An 8,583-nucleotide genomic window follows, 5' to 3' on the forward strand; every position below is an offset into this window, starting at 1 on the left:
GCGCAAGTGATCTTATTTTGTGTTCTTAAAGGACAAAGTCTATGCATGCGTGAAGCGTGGTATACTAATCGGTTCCAAATGAAATAGTCCTTGAAAAATAAGGAGCAAATAATCATAATAAGAAGGCAATGAGGTATTGAAGAGCTTATGACATAACACTTCATAAAACCTTATGAGAGGGTCATGTACCTAAAAATAATGAAGTGATGAGATCTCAAAATATTATGTTGCATTGTGAACCAATACTAAATAATATATCATCAATATATTTGACACAATATTGGAGCAATATTGTGAAAGATTACGTGGATCTAAATTCTACGTTTATTTAAGCATGCTGACGTAGAAACATTTATCAAGTGACCTGAAAGGATGCATCTTGGTAAGTACAAAACTTATTTGTGCAGTCTAGACATTTGAAGAGGTCACTCATGAAAAGTTGAATATTGTCACTTGACAAAACTTATGTGAAAAACTTTTAAAGATTCAAAATTCTTGAAGCATATAAAAGTTTCTGGAAAACTTATTTATAATCCTTATATTATATAAGCTTATTGCTTGAAAATCATTGGAACTCTTGGAGAGTTTTTAAAGCAATAGATTATTTGCTGAAATTCGAAATATAACGAATTGAATTAGTTATGAAGTACCATATCTTAGTGCAACTGATGCACTCATGTACCTTGCAAATACTACAAGACCTATAGCCTTTTCAGTCAATTTGTTAGCAAGATTTATTTTTGCTCCTACTATGAGACATCAAAATAGGATAAAACACATGAGCTTGTTTTATTCTAAAGATTTCAGTCCCGATTTTATTAGCCATGATGATATTGGATACTTATCTGACCCTCATAAAGCTCGGTCTCAAATAAGCTATGTGTTCATATGTGGTGGTACTGCCGTATCTTGGAGATATACAAAGCAGTCTATCGTAGCCACTTTTTTGAATCATGCTGAGATAATAACTATTCACGAAGAAAGACGAGAATGTGTATAGTTGAGGTCCATGATATATCTCATTTGAGAAAAATATGGTGTGAAATATAACAATCTACCCACAATTTTATATAAAGATAATTCAGCATACATAGCACATCTTAAGGGAGGATTCATAAACGGAGATAGAACGAAGCACATTTTGCCAAAGCTTTTCTATATACATGATCTACAAAAGAATGATGATATTAACGTGCAACAGATTCGTTCAACTGACAATGTGACTGATTTATTCACCAAATCTTCTCCAATTATAACTTTCAAGAAGATGCTGTATAAGATCGAGAAGCAAAGGTCAATGATGTTCTCATTAGGGGGAGTTAATATCCGTTGTACTCTTTTTTCCTTACGAGGTTTTGTCCCACTGGGTTTTCCTTATAAAGTTTTTAATGAGGCAGCCGAAATGCATATTATTAGAGATGTATACTCTTTTTCCTTTACTAGATTTTTTTTCCTACTGGATTTTTTCTAGTAAGGTTTTAATGAGGCACATTATCTACCAATTACAAAATTAAGGGGGAGTGTTATAAATGTATTTACATTATAGTGAATGTCTATCAAGATCTACTTTGATATCTATTAGGATTTGAGGCATCTGTCTTTTACTCAGACTAGGAGTAAATTTTACCTATAAATAAAGGAGTTTTGTTCATTGTATTGACAATCTTATAATCTCTCATCCCTCAAGAGAAGTAATAAGAATCACTCTCTTTATTCTCTCTCTACTCTTTTTCTTTATTCTTTATTGTTTTATAACATTTTTAACTTTATTAGTTTTTTTTTCCTAAAAATAAAGTTGATGGAAAGCTTATTCAATTATCTACACAATGAAGGTTCTGAATCTGGAAAATTTCATATGTAAAAGTTTTTATTTATTTTTGAAGCAAAAATTATTATTTATTTTTAAAGCTAACCCTTGATATTCTAGGAGTGAAATTAAGCTAGGAAAAAGTATGAAGTATTACAATATCTCCCCCTTGGGAGCATTCGTCCTCAAATATGGCTAGTAAATCTAAAAATACTGATGATTCTGAGGCTAAAAGCTATCATGCACAACTAAAATATACTGTATGTCTGAATCTAAAACATATTGAGCTACTGAACTAATCTGCGAGTGCATGAATTTAAATGAGAATAGCTATATGGATGAATTTAAGACTGGAAAAGAACTGAATGAAGGAAAACTATGACCTTCGGCTGAATTTGAGTTTATGGAGAAGAGATGAGGATACTTGGTAAATATGTCTTCTTCTGCTTCCCAAGTAGCACCCTCAACGGACTCGTTTCGCCACAGAATTTTGACCAAGGGAACTTCTTTGTTCCTCAGTCTACAAACCTAACGGCCAAGAATCTCTATTGGAACTTCTTCATATGAGAGACTATTCTGAATATGTATACTTTCTAGAGGAACTATAACGGCTGAATCATCCTTGCACTTCTTCAACAAGGACACATGAAACACTGGATGAACTGAGGACAAATCTGCGGGTAGCTCAAGCTCATACGCTACCTTTCGAACATGACTCAAAATCTAGTAGGGACCTTCATATCGGGGACTAAGCTTCTTCTTTTTTCCAAACCTCTTCACCCCCTTCATGGGTAAAACTTTCAAATGCACAAGGTTACCAACCTCAAATGCAAGATCTCTTCTTTTTACGTCTATATAAGATTTCTGATAGCTCTAGGCTACTTTCAATCTTTCTCTAATCAACTGAACTTTCTCCATGGCTTCAAACACCATGTCCAACCCAATCAAAGTGGCCTCCCTCACTTCAACCCAACCAACTGGCGATTTACATCTCCGCCCATAAAGAGCTTCAAATGGAGTTATCTGAATACTAGCATGGTAACTATTATTATAAACAAACTCAATCAATGACAAATGGTCATCCCAACTACATTTCAAATCAAGAACGCAAGCCCTCAACATATCTTCTAGAGTCTAAATGGTCCTTTCTGCCTGACCATCTGTCTATGGATGAAAAGCTAAACTAAGATGAACTTGGGTACAAAGACCCTTCTGAAAGGCTTTCCAAAAATGAGAGGTGAACTGAGTACCCCTATCTGAGATAATTGATATAGGCACTCCATGCAATCTAACTAACTCTCTGATATATAACTTAGCATAATCTTCAGCTGTGTAGGACGTGTGAACTGATAAGAAATGTGCTGACTTAGTCAATTTGTCTACTATCACCCAAATCGAATCATGCTAATGACATGAATGGGGTAATCCAGTCACAAAGTCCATATTCACCTCTTCCCACTTCCAATTGGGGATACTAAACTCCTGCAAAAAATCAAACTAGGTATTTGGTGCTCTACCTTAACCTGTTGACTAGTCGCACACTTGGCTACAAACTCTGCTATATATTTCTTGATACCACTCCACCAATAGATTTCCCACAAATCGCGGCATATCTTGGTAGCTCCTGGATGAATAGAATAACGTGCACCATGTGCTTCCACCATAATTCACTGCCTCAAATCATAAACATATGGCATACACAATTTTCTCTAGTACCTCAACACGCCATCTCCCCCTTGGGAGAAAATCTCTATCTTTTGGTCTTTAACCGACTCTTTCAGTTTGACCAAACTAGAATCCTTATCCTACTTCTCTTTCACTTTCGAAACTAGGGAAGATTCAAAACTACTCTGAACCCAAACATTCCCTTCATCTGAATCAACCAATCTCACAGCCAATCTAGCTAACCGATGAACTTCCCAAACTAACTCTCTCTTATCATTCTCCACATGAGCAACACTACACATTGACAATCTACCAAGGGCATCTGCCACTACATTGGCCTTGCTCGGATGATACAACACACTTATGTCATAATCTTTCAATAATTCCAACCACCTTCTCTGATAAACGTATAACTCCCTCTGAGTAAATATATACTGTAAGCTTTTATGATCCATAAATATATCAATATGTACCCCATAAAGATAGTGTCTTTATATTTTCAAAGAAAACACAATAATAGCTAACTTAAGATCATGGGTAGGGTAATTCTTTTTGTGAGGCTTAAACTGTCTAGAGGTGTAGGCTATAACCTTACCTCTCTACATCAATACATAACCCATACCGACTCTACAAGCATCATAATACACCACGAAACCATCTGTACTATCAGGTAATACTAAAACTAAGGCTGAAGTAAGTCGAGTCTTCAACTCTCAAAAACTCTTCTCGCAGGGGTCTGACCACTAAAACCTAAATTTCTTCTGGGTCAATCTAGACATAGGGGATGAAATAGCTAAGAAACTCTCAATAGAATGTCGGTAATAGCCAGCTAAACCCAAGAAACTTATGATATCTGATGGAGAGATAAGTCTAGGCCAATTTCATACTATTTCTATCTTTTGGGGATCAACTCTAATACCATTACTGGAAATAATATGACCAAGGAAAGATACTGACCTTAGCCAAAATTCACACTTGTTAAATTTGGCAAACAACTGGTGATCTCTAAGAGTTTGCAATACAATTCTAAGATGGTCTACCTGATCACCCTCACTACGAGAGTAGACAAGAATATCATTGATAAAGACTATGAAAAACATGTCCAAATACTGTTTGAACACTCTGTTCATCAAGTTCATGAAAGCTACTAGGGCATTTGTTAGCCCGAAGGACATGACTAGAAACTCAAAATGACCATAATGAGTTCTGAAAGATGTCTTCAGAATATCACATTCCCTTACTTTAAGATGATGATAGCTAGTCGAATAAGTCATCAATTCTAGGAAGAGGATATTTGTTTTTGACTATAACTTTATTTAACTGACTATAGTCAATGTACAACCATCTCTCTTTCGAACGAATAGGACGGGAGTCCCCCATGGAGAAACAATAGGCCTTATGAGACCTTTATCTAAGAGATCTTTAAGCTGGTCTTCTAACTCTTTAAGCTTGGCTGGAGCCATATGATATGGAGGAATGGATAGGATGAGTATCTGGAAGAAGGTCAATACCAAATTCTATTTCCCTATCGAGAGGTACCCCTGGAATATCTTTGGGAAAGACATAAGAAAACTCATTGACTACACTGACTGACTGAACTATTGGAGTCTCAGACTTAGTGTCTTTAACTTGAACTAGATGATAGATACACCCTTCGGAGATTAACTTTCTAACCTTAAGATAGGATATGAAATGACTCTTGGGAGATACTGAATTACCTTTCCACTCAAAGACTGGATCATTTGGAAACTAAAATTTCACTTCTCGGGTGCGACAATCTGTAGATGCATAACAGGAATGGAATCAATCCATGCCAAGAATAAGATCAAAGTCAACCATATCTAACTCTATTAGGTCTGCTAACATAATTTTATAAAGGACAGTAATAGGACACTTTCTATAGATCCGTTTGGCAACAACTGACTCACCTATTGGGGTAGAAACCAAGAAGGGTTCAAAGATCTTTTAAGGACTTATTTCAAAATTCAATACAATTAGTGGGGTCACATAAGAGTAACTCAACCTGAGGTCTAAAAACATATAAACATCAAGATAAAAGACACGAAGCATACCAGTAACAACATCTGGTGAATCCTCCTGCTCCTGAAGGGATGGTAAAGCATAAAGCTAATTTTGGCGCTGACCACTATTAGTACTGGATGATGTGCTCTGAGGAGGAACTGGGGACAAACATCTTTGTCTCCCTACTTAGCATACGGACACTCTTTGATTCCATGACCCAACTTACCAGATCCATAACAACCTTTCTGTCCCAACAAGCACTCACCAGGGTGATTCTTACCACACTTAGCACATGGAGAATAACTGGTCCTTCCACCCACACTATTCTGAGATGTGGACATAGAAGACTTACCACACTGCTCCTGCCTAGCTTTAGGAGTCGAAGCACTAGTTGAATATGGTGCTGGCATAGATGAACAATTCTAAAACTATGAATGGTTTCCCCCTTGAGACCTAGCATGGCCATACTCAAACTGACCTATTATAACCTTTTTATTTTTCCTCTCTCTTCCATTTAACTTTTCTGCCTCATTCTTCTGATCATGAATCATTAATCTAGAAAGAACTGTATCCCCAATAATCATGGCAGTCCTATACTTCTTGACTACCAGGCTAGATACGCCAGTAACAAACTTACTCATACTTGCCCTAGCATCAACCATCGTATCAGGGGCATACTTAGACAACTGATTGAACTTAAGAAAGTATTCCTTCACTATCATTGAGCCCTACCTCAAGATTATAAACTTATGTATCTTAGCTTCTGTCATTTCACATGGAAAGAACCTATCTAGAAATGTATTCTGAAATACTTTCCAACTTATAGGTGATGCATTCTCACCTCTACCATTCCTTCACATGACTACCCAATCATACACTACATTCTTCAACCTATAAGATGCCAACTCTACACTCTTCTCCTTATAAATATGCATAATCTAGGTGATCTTGTTTACCTAATCTAAGTAAAGCTACAGGTCCTTACCTACTTTTAAACCAAAGAACTCTGGTGAATTTATTCTCATAAAGTCTTTGATTCTGGATACTGCTAAGTCACCATTCTGCTGAAGTGGAACTGCAGCTTGATGGTTGCCTTGAACATTAGCAGTCATTTCCTAGGCCAACACCTGAAAGGCAGCTCAAAACTCAGCATGGGATACATTCTCATTCAGAGGATCGGCGGGCTGGGGTGGCTAGTTATTATTTCTGTGGGTGTTGGCTCGACGAGGAGGCATATTTAACTGTCATGTAATTGCGTGAGTTAAAATCAGATAGAGATACTGTAAGCATGATAGATCATGAAAAAAAGAGATAATTTCCTAAGAACATCCCATAGCCTCTTGCTCATAAATATGATGCTCTTTACACCCATGATCAAGACTCTACGTAACATGGCTTGTCTAACTCCCTAGGACTCTTAAAAACCTTAGGCTCTAATACCAAGTTTGTAACATCCAAATCCTGGTCCCGGGATATCACACGGTGCTCAAGACTACGAGTAGCCTTAAGCTAACCCTATATGCCTTCTACTAAATCTAAATCTCATAATAATGGAAATATAGACATAAAAGTCTTGCTAAATGCAGAAAATTATTTGAGTAAAATAAGAATAATCTAAATATAATGTCTAAAAAACTAATACTGTAAGTCTGAATTGTATCTAGCAGTCCAATAAGCCTCTACTACTAATAACTAGAGAGTCACTGGGACAAACGCCGTGCTGAATTAAATAGTCTGAAAAGAATACTGAATCATCTAAGCTAAAAATCTGAATAACTAGTCCCCGAACTATGATAACCCACCAACTTTTGGGATGTAGATGAAGATGCTCGAATTACTCACGTTGCTGGAACTGAACACCTGAACCTACATTATGAGACAATATAGCACATAGACATATATGTGGATTAGTACTTTGAGGATGTACTGAGTATATGGGAGTGAATGCATAAGTAAAATATTATCTCAACATTTATTTCAAAAGAATGTATGCTAAATGTAAATGACTTACATAAGCTGAAATATCTGAAAGTTGAGAATCATAATCATGAGTAGTAAATCACACTTTTTAAATCTAGTGAGCCATAACATTTAGTTCTAAAAGCTGTACTTGTGTTTTGTCTCTAAAATGTACTGTCTAAGTGTTGAAAGGACTCTCTCATATCTGAAATCTAAAAGATGAAATCTGTAGCTAATATCTTTCTGTAAAGCATAATCTGAATAAAGTTGTGAGCCTTTACACTTGGTTTTCTAAAAGCTTTTTTGTTATTCTTTTCTGTTGTGCTGTAAGCTTAAAAATGAAGGGAAAATACTTTATCTGAAGGGAGGTTCTTCTAGACAACATAAACCATCTGATCTATCATAGAGTCTAATGCCTTGTTCCCCTAAGAGGTGTCATATTCTTGCCAAGGAGTACAACATAATCTAAGTGATCACATCTGTAAATGTCATACATATAGAAATAGGAATAATCATATTTTATACTTACTTTGGCTCGTAGTTCTGTGGAAGTAGGATATGCTAAATCCACACTTCTCTCTCGGTTCTAAATACTACTCCCTTTAATATGTATGCTCATTCTGTTGGAAATCCACTTTTAAAAGCTAGACTAAGGGTTTATTATAAAACTAGATATGCATTTATCTGATTTAAATCTGTAAGTAAAGATAATCTATTTTTTGTAAATTATAACAAATTTGTAAAGTGGATTCCAAATCTTATTTGAGGATCAAAGGTCAAATCTTTATTGAAAATCTAGAATTAAGCTGATCATTTAATGCTAAAAACAAAATCTTTCTTGAAATAGTAATGTTTAATCTAGGGATGATAGCCCATGTATCAGTCTTATGTCAAAACACCATAATAAACATGCTTGGTAATGTAATTAATGACAATTCATCTAAAAATCTGAAATTTACTGCAATAGGCATGTAAATACGAAAATAGTCATGCAATTCAACTTCTAAAAAACTTGAAATCTCATAATCTTGTAATTAGCAATAATGGGTATGAACCCTAATTTAAATCTCATGTAATTTCATAGAAAATTATTTAAATTTGTAGTTAAAATCTAGTTTTGGGCATAAGGA

The sequence above is a fragment of the Capsicum annuum genome, chromosome 12, assembly GCF_002878395.1.
Source record: "Capsicum annuum cultivar UCD-10X-F1 chromosome 12, UCD10Xv1.1, whole genome shotgun sequence".
Lineage (NCBI taxonomy): Eukaryota > Viridiplantae > Streptophyta > Magnoliopsida > Solanales > Solanaceae > Capsicum > Capsicum annuum.